Genomic DNA, 23,125 nt, shown 5'->3' on the forward strand with positions numbered 1-23,125 from the left:
CTGGTTTTCATTAGCCAAATGGCTTCACCCCCTCATTTGGCCCTATGGAATGTAGAATTCCAGCCCTGGGGACATTGAAGCAGGAGAGGAATCAAAAATGCCCCCTTCACTTATTAGCTCCTCTCCAGAGTGCAGGTCAGAATCTACAATCCTTTCTCCCCCACCAGCCCCTGTGCCAGGATCCCTCAAGCAGAGCCTGGAGTCCTGCCCATCCTTGACCCCTGAACCTGGAGGGAGAGGAGCAAGGAGCCATTGTTAGAGGGCTTTGGCTTTCCCTTCCCCTGCCCACCTCTCTGGCTCTTGTCACACAGACAGAAAGCAGCAAAAGACCAGAAGTCAGAAGCACAGACAAAGGGATGTTTACTGGGGTTAGTTTCCAAGCAAGCAGATTCCAAAGCCCTTCACACCAGTCAGGCTGATCTCTATACATGGACAGAGTCTGTTCCCCTGTGTTCCCTTCCCAGCTCTGACACCACAGAGCGTTTACCCCACATCCCTACAGACAATTCTTTCCTGGGTGCTGGCTGGTAAGTCTTGCCCACATGCTCAGGGTTTAGGTGATCACCATATTTGGGGTCAGGAAGGAATTTTCCTCCAGGGCAGATTGGCAGAGACCCTGGGGGAGTTTCATCTTTCTCTGCAGCGTCGGGCACGGGTCACTTGCTGGAGGATTCTCTGCACCTTGAAGTCTTTAAACAATGAGTTGAGGACTTCAACAGCTCAGACATAGATCAGGGGTTTGTTACAGGAGTGGGTGGGTGAGAGTCTGTGGCCTACGTTGTGCAGGAGGTCAGACTAGACGATCATAACGGTCCCTTCTGACCTTAAAGTCTATGAGCTCTTACACTGCAGAGTGTTTACCCCATGTCCCCCTTCCCAGCTCCGACACTGCAGAGCCTTGCCTGTGTCCCTGTCCCCCGTTCCCTATTCCCATCCCACCGTTAGCAAGCATGATTCCAATTTCCCCACCCACTGCCTGTTTGACCCCAGTTAATATTGTAATATTCTCAGTGAGACCTTAACCAATCATTTTACTGAAATGAAATTAACCAATTCTAACCTATTGTAACAGAATTCTCTAACCAATTACATCCCACTCCCCTAATTAACTTACACCCAGCAAAATTAATTCTGCAGCAGACAGAAACAATTAGAGGACCAGACAGATTGACAATAGAAAAGCGGGGGCCATAAAGATAAACCCTACAGAAATGACGGTTTCACAACCACAACCATTGAGAAGGGATATCTTGCCAGACTGGATGCTCCCTTAAGATCTGTTTCTTTATCTGGTAGTGACGGGCACTACTGGGACAGGATCGTCTTCCTAACAGCCGAACCCCACCTTAGTTCAGTGTGACGGGTTTGGGAGGTGAGGATGTGACCATTCACTTCCCAGCGTCTGGCTGCCCCTGCTGCTTAGCCAAAGGCCTTAGCCTACTGTCAAGGTTTTTTCCCCGCTCTGAACTTTAGGGTACAGATGTGGGGGACCTGCATGGACCCTTCTAAGCTTAATTACTAGCTTAGATCTGGTAACACTGCCACCATCCAGAAGTTAGTGTCTGGAATACTTTCTGTCCCTCCAAAACATTCCCCTCCCCGGGCAGCCTTGAGAGGCTTCACCAGTTCCCTCGTGAACACAGATCCAAACTCCTTGGAACTTAAAACAAGGAGAAATTAACTATCCCCACTTCTTTCCCCGCACCAATCCTGGTGAGTCCAGACCCAATCCCCTTGGATCTTAAAACAAGGAAAAATCAATCAGGTTCTTAAAAGAAAAAACTTTTAATTAAAGAAAGAAAGATAAAAATAATCTCTGTAAAATCAGGATGGAAAATACTTTACAGGGTATTCAGATTTATATAGCCCAGAGGAAACCCCTCTAGCCTTGGTTCAAAGTTACAGCAAGCGGAGGTAAAATCCTCTCAGCAAACAAGGATCATTTACAAGTTGAGAAAACAAAAATAAGACTAACACTCCTTGCCTGGCTAATTACTTACAAATTTGAAACATGAGAGACTGATTCAGAAAGATTTGGAGAGCCTGGATGGACGTCTGGTCCCTCTTAGTTCCAAGAGTGGACAACCCCCAAAACAAAGAGCACAAACAAAGACTTCCCTCCACCAAGATCTGAAAGCATCTTATCCCCCTATTGGTCCTCTGGTCAGGTGTCAGCCAGCTTTATGGAGCTTCTTAACCCTTTAAAGGTAAAAGAGACATTAACCCTTAACTATCTATTTATGACATCTCCTAACAAGGGCTCAGACTTTACTAGGGAGAGAAGGCCCAGACACAGGCAGACTGGGATTTTGGTTTTGTTTTATACCCGTCACTGGCTAAGTGATAAAAATACACCTAAGTTCTTAAAGTCTAGGCCTGTATAGGCAGCCTGAATATCTCGATTCTAACAGCTATCGGTCCCTGTGGAAAAATGATCTATTCAAGGTTGTCCCTAGACATTTTGGTGCCCTACACAGCACCCTGTCCCCCAGCCCAAGCTGGCAGAGCGGAGCAGGCTGGGGCCAGGTCACTCCACTTCCTGTCACTGGGTGTCACAGCTGCTTCATGGGAAACATGCTCTGTGCCTTACCCAGATTGGTGGGAAACACACACTGTGTATTACCGTGACTGGTCCGTGGGTGTCACTGCTCCTAGAAGGCAGATACACGCTGTGCATTACACCACCTGACCGCTGGGTGTCATTGCTCTATCAATGGAAACGCTTTCTGTGCATTACCCTGAATGACCACGAGGTGTCACTGCTGCTCCAGAGAAACATACCCTGATTGCTCACTGGGTGTCACTGCTGCGCCAAGGGAGACATAAGAGCGGCCAGATTGGTTCAGATGCAAAGTCCATCTAGCCCAGTATCCTCCTGTCTTCTGACAGTGGCCAGTGCCAGGTGCCCCCGAGGGAATGAACAGAGTAGGGAATCATTAAGTGATCCATCCCCTGCCGCCCATTCCCAGCTTCTGGCAAACAGAGGCTACAGGCACCATCCCTGCTCACCCTGGCTAATAGCCCTTGATGGATCTATCCACCATAAACTTATCTAGTTCTTTTTTGAACCCTGTTATAGTCTTGGCCTTCAATCATGCTCTTGCAAGGAGTTCCACAGGTTAACTATGCAACTGCCCTAAGTTTACACCCCCTCCCCTGGCCAGGTTGTATATGGAAAAGAGGATGAGGATGAGGAGAGCCATGATGTATCTGTCACTGGCTGGTGACTCACTTTCCTCTAGGCAGCAGTGCTGCAGGCTCCTTTGGTCTGTGCCCATGCAACTGTGTCTGGGTAAGGGGGAGTAGAGGCTCATGCTTCCCAGCCCCACACCCCACCCCCAGCAGCTGGGGAATCCAGGCCAAATTTAACCCTGGTAGCTGGGCCACGATTTGCCTGGGCTGGGGGAGGAACTGGGAGGGAGACAGACGCACCTGCTGTGAGGGAAGATCCTCCCATTCCCTGCCAACCCCCTTCACTCCTTGCAGCATAGCACCTCCTAGCATTTCTTTCTCAGTCATGGGAGCTGTCTGCTGCCTGCTTCTCCCTTACCATCGTCTCTCTGCACCCTGGGGCACTGGCATTGCCCATCCTGTGCAAACAGGCAGGCCCCAGTGTGCCCCATGGCACTGCCCTGCAATTGTGGGGGCAGCTGCTGGATGGAGCCATATCAAAATATGGGGGTGGGCAAGGCTGGGGACCAGGACTCCTGGGTTCTCCCCTCAAATGTGGGAGGGGAGTAGTAGGTTAGGGGGTAGAGTGGGGGAGGGGCAGGGCTAGGATCCAGGGCTACTGCTTTTTCTGGTTTTCTCCACTTCCTGCAGCTGCCTCGGTCCTTTCAGTGCATTCTTGTTCCAAATTCATTTGCTGACTTGTGTAACTCACCCCAGAGGTGGCTGCATCTCAGTGTTGGGTGAGGCACCCTTGGCTGCATCACTTCCTAACCGCGTCTCTCTCTCCCTTCGGGTGACCCTGCAGCACTTGGCAAATATCCACAAGCTCATGGGGCACTTTGAGCACTGGGCAGGCAGGGGCCAGGTGCCCAGCGCTCCCTCCAGAGAATGGGACCCAGCACCCCCTACTTTTTACAGGGATTAAAAAGGGGCAAAGGGGGGCAAATCAGAGGAGTGGGTGGCCAGAGTCTGAGCAGGGGGTGGAAATTGACTGGTCGGGGGGTCAAGCAGTTGGAGGCAGAATTAGGAGAGGGACTGAAGGGCAAAGTCAGGGAAAGGGGAAGAAGCCGGAGTTAAGCCCAGAGGGAGGCGCTGCCAAAGGGTTAAACCCCGGCACAGGCAGGGGCCGAGGGGTAACAGTTATCCCGGTGGGCTGAGACTCCAGTGTTTGCAAACATGGGTGGGGAGAGCAGAGGGCTTTTTTATTTCCCCTCTCTCAGGCAGCACCTCTCAGCCTGGGCTTCCCAGGGCTGGGCTCTTAAAGGCACAGGCATCCCACTGCCTAGACCCTGCAGCTCCTCTCTGATGTAACCTACTGAGGTGCTGCAGTAGGAGACTCAATTCAGTGAAACTGGGTATTCCCTATAAGCCCCCCATCCAGGGGGCTGTGCACCCCCTTCCCTGAATTTCCCCAACACCCCCTCCCTCAGTGGTCAGGTAGTTACATGCAGCGCTGCCAATGTCATCATTGGTTGCAAATTTGAAAAGAAATTGAAACGTTAACACACGCTTTAAAAGCAGATACAATGTATGAAAACTACTTGTAGCTGAGAAAGTAAAATAGGTTTGGAAAGTCTGGACAAAGCCGGGTTTCCTCACTCAGCTGTTGTGTTTGCTGACAATGTGGGTGCATTGCCTTCGGCAGTGTTGGCCAACCTTAGAATTTCAAATGATGATTTGTAAGTGAGGTGTGAATGAGCTCTCCCCTGACAGCTACTGATCACCAGGGTTGGGAGGAGGCTTTGGGACCAGACTGTATTTACATGAACTCACCTACTCTGCCGAGGTATCCAGCGCACAGAGCTGGGCTGCCTCTGCTCTAGGTGCCCAGAGGAGGGAAGGTGTGTGGGGCTCCAGCCTGGGACTCTTCCTCCCTCCTGCCAAGCCCTGACTATTAATCCCAGCCCTGGCACTCCTTTCTTCAAGCGCCATGTGGGCCAGAGGAAACGTGTGGTAGGAAGCAAAAGGGCCAAGCTTGTGAACATCAGGTGCAGCAGCAAGAATCTCAGCTATCAGGGTAGCAAGTTCTAGAGCCCTAACCCATTGTGGCCATCGCAGCCAAAGACCTGGCTCTAGGAGGTGTGAGTCACCCAGCAGGAGGGGAAAGATTCACTCTTACACAGTTGGAGACAGGGAAGTTGAGCTCTGGGGCTTTACCACAAGCATGGGTGGCAAGTTTGTAGAAATTTTGGTGGTGCCCAGAACCAACCCCCCAACTCCACCCCCCAAACTCCTCCCCCACCTGCCTAAGGCTCTGGGAGGAGGTTTGGGGGGGAGGTCTGGGGTGTAGATCCTGGGCTGGGGATTGGGGTGCAGGAGGGATGCAGGGTGGAGGCTTTGGGATGGAAAGGGGAGGAGGTGCACCGTCTGAGAGGAAGTGCAGGGGTGAGGGCTGTGGGGCTGAAGATGGGGGGTTCATGATGTAGGGGGGCTCCCGACTCGGAAAGAGGGATAAGAGATCTTAGGGCTGGGGGCGTTGGAGAGGCTCAGGGCAGCCTGCCTTTCTATTAGCGGTGGGCAGGCACTAGGACCCTGGGCCAGCAGACAGCCGTTCTGCCCAAATCCCTCTACTCCAGCAGCAGGGGACAGGCCCATGCAGCTTTTTGTCAGGCAGGGACAGAGTGCAGCAGGGGGGAACATGCAGGGGGAGAGGTGGCAGGCAGAGGCCAGGGCCCAGAGAAGAGACCCAACTCCAACTATTGCTGGAGCAAGGCCCCAGCCCTGAACATTGCTGGAGCCTGAGCACCAGAAATGTATATAACCTGCTGCCTATGACCACAAGCCAACACAAGGTCCCACTGAGATTTGAACTCAGATTACAGGATTCAGAGTCCTGAGTGCTGCCCATTACACCATGGGACCAGCTTGTGCTGCCTTCTCTGCACATCGGTGACCCTCATGGGGCTGCTCGTGTAAGGGGACTTTTGGCCCTTTACTAAAACTTAGTGTGAGTGGGCGGGTGGGGGCGGGGTTGGTTGGCTAGTTCCCAGCACCAATAGAAGGGGGAAGGATCAATGGGAAATCAGGACCCTGAGACTGACAGTCCCCAGGGACAATGGGGAGAGGCCAAAGCTCCAAGTTAGCTGCACTGACAGGCCAGGCAGTGTAATGAGGGAGTCACCAGGCGAGGGGGTCCCATCCTCCATGTGAGCTGGAACTGCCTGGGCGAGAGTGGGACAGAGCTAAGGAGAGAGCAGGAGCCCGAGAAGAGCCGGGGAGCAGAGCTGTGCAGGTGTAGTGCCAGAAACTGCTACGTGTAGGAATTTGCAACCTGTAGCAGTTACTGATACCTGAGGTTGTTCTTATTTCCTGACTTGTCCTAACTGGCTAAAACTTGACAGTGGTTTCTCTAGCAAAGGCCAGTCCCTGGCCCCTTGGTCCAGACATCCTCCTTCATATCAGGCTAGAGTGACCAGATGTCAAAAATGAAATATCGGGACGCGGGGGGCGGAGCAAAAAAAAAGAAGCAGAGGGCCGCCACGCCGCCAAGCGGCAGTGGCACAGCCCCATCTCCAACCAACTCTCAGCTCTGACCCCCGATACACCCCCAGCTCCCCCATCCCTTCACTCCTGGGCCCAGCCTGGGCTCCGAGCTCTGCAGCCGAGCCATGATCCGGGCCCTTCCTGCAGCTCCCGGGCAAGGGATGAACCAGGCAGCTCCCAACAGGAGTGTGTCTGCCCCACTTGTGTCTCTGCCCCCCACCCACCTGGGCCCTGCCTCCTCCGCACTGCCCCCAGCCCCATTGCGCTGCCCCGCAGGCTGCAGGGCTGAAGCAGCTTCCACACTGCGCTCTCGGCCATGGCCATGGCCCATGTGCAAACCTGGGAGGAAGGAAGAATGCCGCGTGCTTGGGAAAGAGGCAGAGCCAGGGCAAGGATTTGGGGAGGGATCCAATGGGGCAGTGAGGGGGTGGGACTGGGGGCAGGGCCAGGGCCAGGATTTGGGGATGAATCCAATGGGGGAATGAGGGGGTGGAGTTGGGGAGGGGGCAAATATCCCTCCAGACTATGCCTGTGTGTCGGAGCAGAGGACAAAGTTATTTGTTTGTCCAGGGTCCCGACCAAACATCGGTTGGGATGCGGGACAAACAAGCAAATATCAGGACAGTCCCGATAAAATCAGGACGTCCAGTCACCCTACATCAGGCTTCAAGCTGAGAATCATTTCCCATTCCCGCTCTGCAGGAGGGGAGACTTTTAAACACGCTGTCTGTGTGACAGCACATGGCTAAGGAAAGAGAACAAACCGCAATCCCCCCCGTGCTTTGGGAGCCAGGTTTGTGGTGGGAATTTTGTGGTTCAGATGACTTCACACCTGGTCATTGTGATTCTTTACCAGTTTCTCTGGCATTGGGTCATTTTTTTTCACTCCCAGCTGTGATGGCCGAGTGGTTAAGATGTGGGAGTTGAAATCCAATAGGGTTCTCCTGTGCAGGTGCAAATCCTGCTCACAGCATGGCCTGTGTTTTAGCCAGTCTCTCACCCGGGCAACACCTCTGTACAACCCCCTGAGACACTCTCAATTCTCTCCCCACCCCAAGTAAATCCTGTTCTGCTCCTTTCATAGAGATCCCTGGGGCACCACCTCACACTGTGACCCTGAGGGGTCAGGCAAACTCTCAGCACCTGACGCCTCTGCCACTCACCTGGTGCCCCATAGATCAGCCATAGCCCTGGTTCTGCTCCTCTCTCTAGAGTGTGAAAGGAGCCAAGTCAGCAACTCCATGGGAGCTAGGGGGCTGCAGAACCAACAGAGAAAAAATAGGTGCTCAGCGCCCATTGACAGCCAGCTCCTCCTCCACACTACAGGCCTTGCTGACAAGCTCCTCCTCTTCCCTTTCAGTGCCTCTCACTTGACAGTGATCAGCTGTTCAGTGGGGTGCAGGAGGCGCTGGGTGGGGAGGGGAAGGAGCTGGGATGGGAAGAGCTGGGGGTGGGAGAGAAATGGGTCAGGAAGGTGCAGGAAGGGAAGAGATGGGACGGGATGGGGTGGGGACTTGGGGGAAGGGGTGGAGTGGGGGCAGGGCCTGAGGAGGAAAGGGGGGGGATTTGTCCCATACCCCAGACCCCTCTAGGGCCGTCCCTGAAGGGAAGCACTGACTATTACAGTGACAATAAAACTGACCAGCATTGTGAGGGAGGCTGAGGGAGATCCGCACTCATCAGGTCTCTTCTCTCCCCCACGGTGAGCCAGACACTGCTCTCTCCTGGCTCTCACTCTAGCAGCAGGACGCCAAGGAACCATATCCCCACAAGAAGTGCATTGAGTGCCCCTGTGGTGCTGGGGGGGCTGGCGCTTCTGCTGGCTCTGGGGCTGGCAGGGGGGTTGATGTCTGCACACTCGCAGCTGCCAGGCCAGAGGGGGCACTTGGGACCTTACCAGACTGGCTCAGTGAAGACGGGGGGTTGACAGAGCAGTACAGACGCTCTCCAGAGCACGGAGCCGCATCCGCCCATGCAGCCAGGCAATGAGCATTTCCCACAGCCTGGAGCCGAGGAGGAGGCAGCAACTGCTGTTCCAGCTCCTGAGTGACAGGCCCTGTCAGCAAACAGACACTTCTTACTCACCACAGCTAACGGTGCCGGGTTCCTCCGGTGGGGGTGTGGAGCAGCCGTTTGTTTTCCTGTCCTTTTTGTGTGCAACTGCTGACAAAAACATCCCAGACAGAGAAGCAACTGGCCAAAATGCTTTCATGCAGGTGCCAAAGTAGCTCAGTTGATAGAGCGTTAGACCAAAGCTCTAAAGGTCCCTGGTTCAATCCCAGGCTTTGGCAGGCCCTGTCATCCCTCTTTGTGTAGGGGTGGCTTGTTTACTGGGAGCACAGCAGTGCCTGGACCCAAGATGAGTTCCTGAGTTTGAGCTCTGCAGTAGGAAAGCATAGAACAGGCTTCTGCCCCTAGTTGGCCCACCTGACCTTTAATAATGAGAACTGTCTTTCCTGACATGGTAGGAAGAAAGTGAGGCAGGGTAGCCCTCAGGAATGGTGCCAGAGGGCTGCTGGGCAGTGAGAGGCAGGGATTGGGGATGGAAGCTCCTCTGTGCAGCTGAGCAATGGCAGTACCAGGGAAGGGGCACCTGTAAAAGTGACCCCACACACCTCTCCTCCTCTGGGCACCTAGAGCAGAGGCAGCTGGTGCTGATGGCTCCAAGGGCAGACTTAAAAGCCACAGAGCAACTGAGGTCAGGGCTAGAGGAGGGCAGGACCATGCCTAGGTGTGGCCTTCAGACAGGCACAAAAACACTCAGCCAGCCTGCTCCCTGCCATGCCAAACACCCACTGAAGGTCACCAGCATGCGGGGCAGCTGCTGATGCTCTGTGGATAACATCATAAATTGGTAGGAAAGCAGGGCCAGCCCCCATGGTGAGGCCTCTGACTGGTCCCACTCAAGGTGCTCACTTTTGCAGTGCGGCAGGAGATTTTACCCCAAGAGGCTTTTACCCAGCTGGCGAGAAGCAGAGAAACACCCAGGCTCCGAAGATGCTATATAGCAAGTACCCTCCAGCACAGGGTCAGGTGCACACGCCGGCCCGGGCAGTCACCCACTTTCTTTGACAAGTCAGGAAGGGCAAAGGCTAGACTGGATGCACTTGGGGCTCATGCCCCAACCTTTGTGACACCCAACCCCCAACTCCTTCCCGGGGCTCTAGCTGAAGCCAGAGTATTGGCCTGAGCAGCCAAGAAGAGGTTCCAGCCCTGAAGGGAACAGGACTTTCAGCACAATGGTAAAACTGCAGAAACACAACCACCAAGGGACTCCAACCCTCAATCTTTTGATCCACACTCAGATACCTTATCCATTAGGCCACATGAGGGTTCCCTAGGACTTTTCTTGCCTCTCTTTTGCCTACCTGCTCGCTCTTGTGGTGAATGTTGAAGATGGTTTCAACAAGCCCAGGTAGCTCAGTTGGTAAAGCATCAGGCTCTTAATCTGAAGGTTCAAGCCCCTCTCTGAGTGCTCAGGTTTTAAGTGGCCTTGTGTGCCAGGAGCCAAATGATTCCTGGTGCTGTCCACCAGCCACATGCTGATTCCCAGAATCCATGGTCATTTCCTGGAAAGGTTCCTTTCCTCAGGAATCAGGAGAGAGGCCACTCCACAGGAGCAGGCCTAGAACAAGCAGTCTCTGGCTGGCAGGAAGCGCTGTGGAGCCAGGTGCTGAGAAAGCTCAGAGGGAGACCAGCAGAGATGAGGGGAAGAGAGACAGAGAAGCAATGAGTACAGAGGGCAAGTGTACAGGGGGTTCAGGTCCGGCTATTGTGAGGAACTTCCCTGGTTTATACATGACCCTGGTGCAATTGGCCAGAGAAAGGATCTGAGTCCCCACTCCCTTACCAGAGGCCTGCCTGACCCCAAGGACGCTCTTTCTACTCTCATGTGTGGCAGAGTCCTCATAACCCCAACAAGGCTGGGCCCAGGAATCCTGCTGAGAAACCAATACTAGTCTGGCTGGGGAATTTGGTTTGAATGTATTATTAGTATTCTCTTCTGATTTCTGAATCAGTTCAGCTCAGTCTTTGTCCTCCAGGTGTGTTTCCAGCTGTTGAGTTATGGGGGAGAGAGGCCAAATCATGGTGTCTCTACCCTTCTTTCATATTTTCTTCCAGCTTGTTAGGAAGCTCCTTTGCTAGGATGTGAATCAAGCAGTGTACATCCTCACAAGGCAGACTTGTACAAACCATGTCATCATTATATGAGAGTGGTGAATATGGGGCTTCCAGGGTGCTGCTTTGAGCACAGTGTGCCACACCTGGGCTTCCATTGCAATGGAGACGTACCCTTAGAGTCCATCTCTCCTGGGATAAAGATGGCAGTGTAGAACCAATGTGAATGAAATTGTTTTTAGTTAATCACTGTACCATTGTAACTTCTGTTCACCATTTCATTACACTTGCCATTTTGCCTACATTGTAACATTGTAACTTCTCATTTTGCCTACATTGTAATATTGTAACTTCTGTGCAATATTGTAACTCAAAACCCATTTTAAAATGCTGACTCCATTTTGTAGAAGGCTTGTGCTGCAGCCCCCATTCTGGCAAGCCATACTGTAATTTTATTAGTCTAGTTGAGATGTGTGAATGAGGTATGCATGGGTGATAGAATCAGCCTCCAGCACCAGCCCGTCCTGATGAGATAAAGTTCAAATACCAACGGCTGAAGAACTAGATAACAGCCCTAACTCAAGCAAGAAGCATCCACCCTAAAAAGAAACAACAGAAGGAAGATCAAAGCCAGGTCCCAGGCTGACAGTCACGCCTGCAATTGACGGGTGATCAAGCAAACCCAGAGGCGGTGTGACACAGCAAGACCTAGGAACTTTAAATCCAAACTAAACTCCTATAAAAAGGGAAGGGTGAGATGAGAGATTTTGGGTAACGTTCTGCTACCAACGTCAAGGAGCATCGGTGCGCGCCCAACAGAGACCCGGCTCCTCCTCGTGCTCAGGTTTCCTGGCCAGTTAGCTGCCACGAGCTCCAATCTCAAGCTGCGAACTCAAACTGCAATCAGGACTGGTAACTATCCAGCAGCTGCAGAACATTTGGTGTGTGTGTGTGTGTGTGTGTGTGTGTGTGTGTGTGTGTGTGTGTGTGTGAGTGTATGTGTATAAGCATTAGGGTATTTGCTAATAGTTACGAATTAATAATAAATGTGGCATCTTTGTCTTAACCCCTAAAACGATCCTGTGCAAGTTTGTGGGACAACATTATTGGTGGAGAATGCGAAAGGGGGAGCAAGCATAGAATCCACAGTTATTATAAAACTCGTGTGCACACCGCCAGCTTAAGCAAGCCTGGCACTAGGGAAAAAAAAAGTGTAAACTTTCAGTTAATTAACCAAACTCTGAAGGATATAGGAGTTTAGGTTTAAATTGTGTTGTCGAGGTACATACACCCTCAGCCATAGCGAGACTGAGCTAAAGAGGAGAACTTAGTGTTTCTCACTCTGATCCTGGGAAGGATCTGATCCGGGGAAGGATTTGTATAATTGGTGTATGAACCCTCGGTGATAGCAGACCGAGTAATACAGAGGGAGACTTGGTGTCTCTTCCTCTGGCCCAGAGAGGGTTAAGTTGTTCCTCCAGGAGTTAAAAAGGGAAAATTGTTATTTGTAAGTCACTCCTTTAAGAATTGGAGGTTCTAGTATTCTGATATTTATCAGCTCGGTTTCCTGTGTTGTACTTGGCTATGGCACACTTGTTAGGGAAAATGTTTAGGAAAACACAGTCTAAAGACATCTTTAGAGAAAAACAGGGAACGCTGTCTTTTGTCCAAGAGCCGACACCCTTTAAACAAGTACTACAGAGGTTTGGACACAGCCCGTGGACGGAAGGGGGGCTGGGAGATGTGTGTACTATTACAGATTTGGAGGATAGGCTGGCAAGGTATATAATCCTGTACAAGCCTACTCCAACTAAAAGGGATTCAGCAGCAATCTGGCTTTTGTGGGACACATGCAGGGATTTATACTCCCGCTTGGCATCCTGCCAGGAGGAGAATGCCTCCCTGCATGAAAAACTCACTCATATGGAAAAAGAGGCAGACAGATGGAAAGTGGTAGCGACAGGGGTGCAAAGCCAGTTAGACCCTCTCCGGGAGGCACTCAGGGAGGGCAAACAAAGAGAAAAGAAGTTAGAAGAACAGGTCGGGGAAAAGGAAAAAATAGAAAAAGAGAATCAAATATTGCAAGGCATGGTAAAGAGGTTAACCATAGAACAAAGTAAAGCTCTCCCCGCTAATCACAGCCGATGTGAGTCCCTTATCCAGCACCTTAAACAAAGGCTGGGATTCGCAAACCGCCAGATAGCAGCGGTAACGGCAGGAGAACGGGACTTTGATCCCCAGAGTGACGTCCCTGACTGGGAAGATGCCCCGAGGGAATCTAGCAAGGTGTGGGAAAGGGAGATACGGAGCAGCAATCCTGAGCCCCAGGGGCCGGTTGCAGCCATTAACAGAATTACTGTAACAAGAACAGACACAGATGCAGGGACTAGCACAGCTACTACAACCGTCCCCGTATCAGCAGCTGATCTCCAAGCCATGGCAAAAATGCTTGGACCCCTTAACTGGGAAAATTTTTCAAAATGGACTCTGCGTGTGCTGCAATTGGCAGGCAGAGAAGATTTAACAGTCCCTGAGCTTAAACGCCTCATGACCACCTGTGCAGCACCCGAATTACAGGGAGTCATTGATCGGGTGATAAGGGAAAACAGGGAGAACAATACTTTCCTACCCCTGTTTGCAAGCCTAGGGGAACAAATGGGTCGCCGACATCTAATGATACAGGCGGCTAGCATGATGCAGGAACCTAATGAAGACCCCGAAGGGTACCCATCCTGCTGAGGACTTATGCAGGTCATGGCAGGCATCACCCGCACTGAAGATGCCCAAGGAGCCCCTGCAAATAACCCTGACACTGTAGCATACGGCACAGATGCCCTGAGGGACTGTGCTGCGACTCTTCTCCCTTACTATGCCAATAAGCTCAGCGTTTGGGCACCTAACCAGCCCGCGAGCATGACTGAGCTCCGAGATCTGATCAAACAAATCACCACTCATTCTGGCCCCGCACTCCAAATAAAAAAAGAAAGGGCTCCCTTTGTGGCCTCGTTTGAGCAAATAACTTACTCCAATGAGAGTGGTAATATGGGAATAGGGGGCTCCCGAGGTCGCTACCGCGGACGGGGAAATCATAAGCCACGGGGACATTATTCATGCTCAAACCCCCGCCCTTCTGAAAAAAATGATAATTTCCAAAGAGCTGAAGGTGAGGGACAGAATACTTATGACTCCACGATCCGCCGATTGGCCTGGCGGGCAGTAATGCGACAGGGAGGTAGTTGGGAGCACTGGGACAAAGCCCCAACTCGAGCTCTAGTCCAAGAAGCCCTACAAGCACAAGAGAATCAGGAGCGTGTAACTAGCATAGCTACAAGTGCCCCCCAGAGCAACCGGGACTAGGGGGGCCTGCTGGACATGAGCACCCCACATAATACAGGAGTGCAGCAATGGGGGCTCATCGGTAAAATGTTCTGGGACTGTGGAGGGAGACCGCATATTTATGTCCAGCAGGAGAATCGTGCTCCTGCACTAGCTTTGATTGATACTGGGGCTGCTGTCTCTTTAATTAAAACCGTTCCACAGGCAGGGGAGAGAGTAAAACAAGTCACTTTAAAATCTTTTCAGGGAAAGCCAAGCACAGACTGGGAATGGGCACAGGTCCCATTCTCAATAAAAGGGTTTAAAACAAAAGGGAATTTAATCCAGACCCCTGACATGACTGACGAAATTATTTTAGGAGCAGATTGGCTGTATCAAAACAACATAATAATTGATTTACCTGGAGGCATATTATGGAAATTAAAAATCCCCTCCAACTGCTCTCACCAGGAAAAGCAGGATCTCATTGTAACCAAAGGGGGAGGTAAACTCCTTGCTGCTCTCACTACAGAGCAAGACGAGGAGTGGTGCTCAAAATTCCCCACGGTCTGGACTCAAAGTAAAACAGACTGTGGAAAGATCAATGCCTGTGTTAAGATCATAGGTGAACTGGTACCCCCTCAAAAACAATACCCCTACCCAAAGGAAGCAGAAGTCCAACTGATACAGACTGTGCAGGACTTGGAACAACAGGGAGTTATAAGAAAAACTAACTCTCCTTTTAACTCTCCCATAGGGCCAGTTCTAAAGGCAGACGGAAAGTCCTGGCAGTTAACTATAGACTATAGGAGGATTAATAAAGGCTCTGTACCCATGGCCCCAATTGTAGCAGACATGACACAGGTTATACGGATAGTACAAGCCACCTCCAAATACTTCTCAGTGATCGATTTGGCTAATTGCTTTTTTGCTATACCCCTACACCCAGAGTCCCAGGATAGGTTTGCATTCACCATAAACCACCAACAATTTACGTTTTGCCGACTACCACAGGGTTTTCAAGATTCCCCCACTATTGTGGTAGATATGTTGGATCGTCTGAACCAGCAGGAAAGATCATTTGTCTTCTCCTATGTTGATGATATTCTGATTTTTGGGGACACCAGGGAACAAGTACAAAAACTTACTGAAAATGTTTTGGCATTAATCCAAGAAACAGGGTTTAAGGTTAAATTAGAAAAAGCACAATTGGTGCAACCACAGGTCACTTACTTAGGTATAGTGATTGTGAATGAGGGGAGGCAAGTGGATCAGCGCAAGGTGAAAGCATTACTGGATATGCCGGCCCCTACAGATGTGCACTCTTTACGAGTTCTGCTGGGTGGGTTCAATTTCCTACGGCCACATATCCATAAATATGCAGAGATCACACTTCCCTTATGGAAGTTATTAAAGAAAAAGACACAATGGGAATGGGGACCAGAACAAGAATCCGCCTTAAATACCTTAAAACAAAAGGCTGTCTCAGCCCCGGCTTGATGCTTCCCTAATGAATCAAAACCCTTCGTTATCAGACTAGCTGCAAATGAGGTTGCATTGGCAGCTACTCTCTTACAAAACAATGAGGAAGGCAAACTAGTGCCTGTAGCATACGATTCTAAAAAACTTCAAGGTGCTGAGCTGAATTTTGACCCTTGTGAGGGTGAATGTTTAGCAGCCGTTTGGGCAATCCAGTCTTTTGAACCTCTCACGAACACAGCACCTATTACAATTCAAAGTACTCATACTCCTCTCAAATATATCTTATCTGGCAAATTGATCGGGAGTAAGGTCTCCAATACATGCATGGCTCAATGGACCCTCATCCTGGTCAATAGAGGGGTCCTTACCGAAACAGTATCTAAACCTGATTTATTGACTCATGCTTTAATTGAAAAAGGGACTAAGCATAAATGTCCCGAGATTACTTTAGAACAGAGAATTGCACTGGTAGAGGCACCCCCCTTAAGGGATTTAGACACAACAGGGCAGGAGAAGCATATCTGGTTTACTGATGGCAGCTCGGTAGTACTTAAAGGGAAACGGTATATTAAGTATGCTGCTATAAACTTAGAGGAGGAAGTGATTCAAGGGTATTTGAATCATGGCTCAGCACAACATGCGGAGCTCCATGCCATATATCAAGTGTTAAAGTTATATGAAACCTCTCCCAGACCAATCTATATCTATGCAGACAGTGATTTTTGCGTGAAAGGCATACAGGATTGGATGTTTGACTGGCAACGGAATAATTGGCAGGGAGCAGATGGGAAGGAGATAGCCTACCTAGACAAATGGAAATGGATCCATGCTTGGGTGACAAGAAACCCCAATCAGTTAAAAATCCGGCATGTTAAAGCGCACAGCAAAGAGCTCAGCGCTGAAGCCATGTGGAACAGCCGAGCCGATGCTATCGCCCGGCAGCAGAACCTGGCGGCTGTAACTAGAAGTCAAAGCCGCGCTAGCAAGCTCATTTCTGACACTCTGCTGCCATCTAGCGATGTGAATAATCATTGGAGCCGGACTCCGGGAAAGACGGAACGGCAGGAGCTAATCAACGTGGCACATCAGTTCATGCATGAGGGGACAGAAGGGACCTTAAGGAGGCTAAGGCAGGTAGCAGACTGGGAAGGGGTGGAGGATGATGTAAAAACGTGGGTGCAAAATTGTGTGCGCTGTGCAAAGGACAAAGCCCGTCCCCCGCACTGGCAACCAATGATGCACCAGAGACGGTTGGGACCATGGCACAGAATACAGATGGATTTTATTGATAAGTTACCTAGAAGTAAAGAAGGATTCCAATATTTGCTGGTTATTATAGATTCATTTTCAGGATGTGTGGAAGCATTCCCCACTAGGGATAACAGTGCTAGAACTGCAGCTAAAAAGCTCTTCACTGAAGTGGTGTGCAGATACGGAACCCCTGAGGTCATAGACTCAGATAATGGAAGTGCATTTGTGGGACAAATTTTCACAATGATGTTACAAGCCCTAGGGATCACCCAGAAATTTCACATTCCCTACCGACCCCAGTCCTCTGGCCCCGTGGAAAGGATAAATCGCACAATTAAAGAGGCACTGCAAAAAGTAGTAAACCATACTGATAAGGACTGGCCTGAGAAACTACCTCTAATCTTAGCTGCCATTCGCAGTAGTGACAGGCTGAGAACTAAGATCCAGCCATACCAAATTCTTTTTGGTCAACCAATGAAGTTAATGATTGATCCTGAACATTTTACTATACACCCAGAGGATCATTCTATAGCCAACCAGAATGATTATTTCCAATGGCTAAAACAATTACAAGAGGATAAAACCACATTGCAGTACAGGATCAATCAGGCTATTGTACATATGCATGAGAAAATGCAAAAACAAAGAACCAAGGAACCCTCTTTATGGGAAGTTGGAGATCAAGTAATGTATTTAAAATTGGGTAAGAAGGATCACACCTTAGAATCTAAATGGGTGGGTCCATATTCCATAGTTGACTGTCTCAGTCCTCTGGTATATCGCATTGAGAAAGATGGTAAACTTAAATGGGTCCATGTATCCCAGATAAAACTGTTTTCTTAATAGCATGTGCTTCATCCCTTTGTAGGTATCACTGAAATCGAATCCCTTATAAGGAATCTAGAGAGCTTCAGCTGATTACCTCCAACCGGAAGACTGGTATTACAAACTAATCAACAATTTTATTTCCTTCTCACAAACTGCGCAAGCGTTTACAGGAGAACTCCGCTGGAAGCAAAAATGTTATTATTTTGGGGATTCCTGACACAATTATTCATTTTGGGGACATCCAATGCGCATTGGGGGATCCAGTGGTTCAATTTTACCACTGGAAACCAGATCCAAATTGTACCAATATCTAACCATACATTACATGGACCCTTTGAACTACTTACATTACATGTCTGGGTAAATATCACACCTTATGACCACGATTGTATATTTGAGGTTAGCTCACCTACCCAGCCTATAGTAAATCACAATCATCATTGTCACCCCGTCCTCCCTGGATACCATACATTCCCACCCTTTAAACCAGGACCCCTAGAGACCCGGACAATAACAGTATGGGTAAATGAAACCAAATTAGTAGGAAGTACAACAGTACTGTTTTTAAATGGTCCACAACCCATAAAAATACCCTGTCCTCATTTGCTGAAGATGCAGCCTCCCATAGAGGCACAAGTGGCGCCATTAATTGTAACCCTACACCTTTCAATAAACTGAACCAGGAATAATTTAACTCTAAGTCGGCCAGAATGTGCACACTATAGCTCCCCCCTCTTTGAAGCATGGTTCAAATCCTTACAAACAGAACATCCCCTCCCTCGTCAGCGACGAGGGATAACAGATACCTTGTTAGGAGGTATAGGAGCAGGGACCGGAATTCTAAATTCGCTAGACCTAGAAGCACTGAAAAATAAGGCCAGTGTGGTAGAAACATTGCATCATACTATTGCCCAGGGACAAGAGCATCAGATCGCTGAATTGGTGCAAACTGGGGTAGACACAATGAACTTGCAATGGCATACTTGGAAACATGTTAACCAGGCGTTCTGGGCTCAATATGCCACCATGAGGGACATAACGAACAAAACAGCATTAGCATTGTGGTGTTCTGAACAACAAATATTAGCTATTATGCTGACAGAAAGGGAAATGGACTGGGTACGAGCTAAAGATATGACAGTCTTAACTCCTCTGCTGACAAAACATAAAAATAACCTTTTCCTCCCTTATGTTTCTGGATGGTACAAGGCCTTGGAATCAAACGTGTACACATCAACCCTCATGGGGCACATCACTATACAAGTAATACGGGTCCAACCACACAAATATAAAGTTACTCTGTGGCCCTTCATAGCCCTCCCAGTTCTTCAGGGCAGACATCTTTGGGCTCCTCGATTGGTGGAAATGTATTTAAATGAACAAGGGGAAATCATAGACCATCGCTTGTGTTCCAGGTGGACTGCACAACAATGGGTATGTCCCACCTTACCAAAATTAAAAGAGCCCTGCTCCTTGCAACATAAAAGCTTGGCAACTTGTTACTGGGATAAACTAAATAACGGTACCACAAAAGTGTATTTTGATAAAAAAAAGTTGTGCTTGTGCCATTGGATTAAAAAGGCTTGTATGGCAAGACAAATACATCTCAGAACCGCCCGTAAAACAGTGTATGTGTAATATAACTATGTTAAAAACTCCCACCCTAACCTATTACTTCCCAACTCATGAGGATAAAGGAATTAACACGCTGAATACCAGTAATATTCTAAACTTTAACTTCACTTTGGAAGTCAATTGGACAAATTTGTACAATCTAATACAGGAAAATAAACAAATTAGCCAACTGACTAAAGCCACATGGACCCAGGTTCAAACACGCAGTTTGGCTATTTTACATCAGGAATCTGAAATATTAAGAGTATCTGCACAAGCAGAGCAAATCATAATGCACCATTGGTATGATATCTTAAAGGGATGGTCCCCCTCCTGGTCTTCAACTTTAACAATTATGTTACATCCAATTGTTGTTTTCTTTATTCTGATAAGCTTAATGTTAATTATAATGTGTGGTATGTGCTGCTGGATGAAAAGGCTGTACTTTAAGCTAAAACCACAAGCTCACATTGTTTCCCAATATATAGCCTTAAAACAATTGCATAAAGTGTGACCCATTCAATGCCCCTGGATTGAAGGGTCAAAAGGGGGACAATGTAGAACCAATGTGAATAAAATTGTTTTTAGTTAGTCACTGTACCATTGTAACTTCTGTTCACCATTTCATTACACTTGCCATTTTGCCTACATTGTAACATTGTAACTTCTGTGCAATATTGTAACTCAAAACCCATTTTAAAATGCTGACTCCATTTTGTAGAAGGCTTGTGCTGCAGCCCCCATTCTTGCAAGCCATACTGTAATTTTATTAGTCTAGTTGAGATGTGTGAATGAGGTATGCATGGGTGATAGAATCAACCTCCAGCACCAGCCCGTCCTGATGAGATAAAGTTCAAATACCAACGGCTGAAGAACTAGACAACAGCCCTAACTCAAGCAAGAAGCATCCACCCTAAAAAGAAACAACAGAAGGAAGATCAAAGCCAGGTCCCAGGCTGACAGTCCCGCCTGCAATTGACGGGTGATCAAGCAAACCCAGAGGCGGCGTGACACAGCGAGACCTAGGAACTTTGAATCCAAACTAAACTCCTATAAAAAGGGAAGGGTGAGATGAGAGACTTTGGGTAATGTTCTGCTACCAACGTCAAGGAGCATCGGTGCGCGCCCGACAGAGACCCGGTTCCTCCTCGTGCTCAGCTTTCCTGGCCAGTTAGCTGCCACGAGCTCCGATCTCAAGCTGCGAACTCAAACTGCAATCAGGACTGGTAACTATCCAGCAGCTGTAGAACATTTTGGTGTGTGTGAGTGTATGTGTATAAGCATTAGGGTATTTGCTAATAGTTACGAATTAATAATAAATGTGGCATCTTTGTTTTAACCCCTAAAACGATCCTGTGTAAGTTTGTGGGACAACAAGGCCAGCCTTAGACAGCTGCAGCTACTAGCCGCAGGAGGGGGTGGCAATTCCAAGGCTGAGCATGCTTGAACCTTGCATTGGCAGCACTAGGGACTCTAAATCCTCAGCCCTGGCCCTAGGCAGCTGCAGACTCTGCAGTTAGGCACTTCCCTCCTCTAGGACATGGCTTTAAGTACCTGAGATGCCCATCACCTGCAGCAGAGGCCACCAATTCCCACGCACCCCTCAGCTAGCACATAGTCATGCAGAAAGTGCAGCCTGAATCATTTTGGAAGCTGGGGTGCCAGGAGGTTCCCATCCCTGAGCAGCAGCTCTTCAACAAGCTCACAAGCCCTCCATCCGCTGTGGGACCAGAACCCTGTGAAGACAGTGGAGTTACCCTGAGTATAACCAGTTCTGTCCAAAGCCTGTTGAAGTGAGTGGGAGTCTTTTCATTGTCTTTAATGGGCTGTGTATAGAAGCAAAGGCCCCATTCTAGACTCTAGGAGCAAAGTACATTCTGTGCGGCATTGGTTTACTAGCATAACAGGAAGGTCTCACATCACCTAGTGAACAAGCAACACCTCCTACAGCACCTAACGCTTTCTGAGAGGCTTCCCACCCAATTACTAAATGTGAACCTGCTTTGATTACAAAGGCTGAACATATCAGGTGGTATCATCACAAAAGCAGGGCACTTCTGAATTCAGCAGGAATTGTGGATGTGCACAGAACACATACAGGACTGCAGTAAAGTGGAACAATTTTCAGCTTGTGTGATTGGAAGATGTTTGGATCTGTCTTATAAGACTGTCCTACATAAATGAGGAAAAGTTGAGGTGCCTCTGTTATTCTTTTGTTCCATTTTTTGTTTCTATGGGGAATTTGCCAGTGCAATATCACTTCCTTTAAACAAACAAAACTAAAAAAAATAAAAAAATAAAAATGGTAATGGCTGTTGAAAATAGCAATTCCAGCCCTAGTTAGCACTGGGAAGACCCCAGCATTTGTCGCTCAATTGTATCCTACTTTTTATACAGCAAATGACAGTGGGTCAGCATATTTGATTTGGGAGAAATGAAGTAACAGTTGCCCAAATTGAGCTTGAGCACTCCTTAATGTTGAGGATATTCAAATCTGGAAGGCAGGTGCTAGATTCCCTTTCTGAATATTAGATAAATCTGGAAAAGAAAAGTAAATTTCTATTTTCATGGCTCAGAAGTGAAAATCCTCCTGTACTGTATCTGAAGCTGCCCAGGTCCTCTAATAGAGCCTCCCCTCTCTTACTTAACATTTTAACTTCTGGTGGGATTCACGTACCTCCCTTGCTAGGCTTCAGAAAGAGAGGGGCACTGTCCATTTAGTCCACCCAGTTCCTTCTTTGGGGGCTGGCAGGAGAAGTCACACAGGCATCCCTAAGCCAGTCTGGGGAAGTCTTCTGAGGGTGCTACCTGGCGCAAAGCTTTCTACTCTTTCGGCACACTTGTTCCCCATTCACACCGCCACCCCCTTCTAGCAGCCAGCTCTCCATTCACAGTAAGCTGCAGCGCATGGAGTCTCTCAGCTTCCCTCCTCCCTTTCCTGTTGATACTACTCTTGTGTGGATTGGTCCAGGCTGAGGTTGACGGTGGGATGGAAATTGTTGAAATCCTGGTGGAATTCCTCAAGGGCTTCTCTTCCATGGGTCCACATGATGAAGATGTCATCAGTGTAGCGCAAGTAGAGTAGGGGCGTTAGGGGACGAGAGACGAGTAAGCGTTGTTCTAAGTCAGCCATAAAAATGTTGGCATACTGTGGGGCCATGTGAGTACCCATAGCAGTGCCGCTGACTTGAAGGTACACATTGTCCCCAAATGTGAAATAGTTATGGGTGAGGACAAAATCACAAAGTTCAGCCACCAGGTTTGCCAGGACTAATTGGTGAGAATATACTCTCAAGCCTACCCAGGAAAAGGGGTGTAGGGACTTAGGGGGGGGAATTAGTCTCAAGGCTCAAGTATCAGAGGGTAGCCGTGTTAGTCTGGATCTGTAAAAGCAGCAAAGAATCCTGTGGCACCTTATAGACTAACAGACGTTTTGGAGCATGAGCTTTCGTGGGTGAATACCCACTTCCTCAGATGCATGTAATCTGAGGAAGTGGGTATTCACCCACGAAAGCTCATGCTCCAAAACGTCTGTTAGTCTATAAGGTGCCACAGGATTCTTTGCTGCTTTTACAGTCTCAAGGCTGTCCAGGAAAGGACGGGTTAGGGGCTTGGGAGATATTTGGGGAAAGGCAGAGTTCCAAGTGGCTCTCCCCTAAGATTTGGAATACACTTGGTGTTAACCTAAGCTGGTAAATAAACTTAGGGGGTCTTTAATTCAGGTCCCCACATCTGTACCCTAAAATTCAGAGTGGGGAGGGAACCTTGATGGGGGAAAACGGATTCCCCACTTGTCACCTGTGCGCTGTCCTCCTCCTTCTCCTCTTCAGCCTCCAAAAAGTCATTCTCCCTCTGTGCAACT

General features: G+C 49.0%; 2 non-coding genes across 2 annotated transcripts; one reads left to right on the top strand and one right to left on the bottom strand.

Annotated features, from left to right (window-relative positions):
* Positions 1 to 5,961: 5,961 nt before the first annotated feature.
* On the bottom strand, positions 5,962 to 6,033 carry TRNAQ-CUG (transfer RNA glutamine (anticodon CUG)). Its single transcript has one exon. It is a non-coding gene; the product is annotated as a tRNA-Gln (tRNA).
* Positions 6,034 to 8,872: 2,839 nt separating this feature from the next.
* TRNAF-AAA (transfer RNA phenylalanine (anticodon AAA)) lies at positions 8,873 to 8,945 on the top strand. The gene has a single exon. It is a non-coding gene; the product is annotated as a tRNA-Phe (tRNA).
* The last annotated feature ends 14,180 nt before the right edge of the window (positions 8,946 to 23,125 follow it).

This window comes from Gopherus flavomarginatus, chromosome 25, assembly GCF_025201925.1.
Source record: "Gopherus flavomarginatus isolate rGopFla2 chromosome 25, rGopFla2.mat.asm, whole genome shotgun sequence".
Classification (NCBI taxonomy): Eukaryota; Metazoa; Chordata; order Testudines; family Testudinidae; genus Gopherus; species Gopherus flavomarginatus.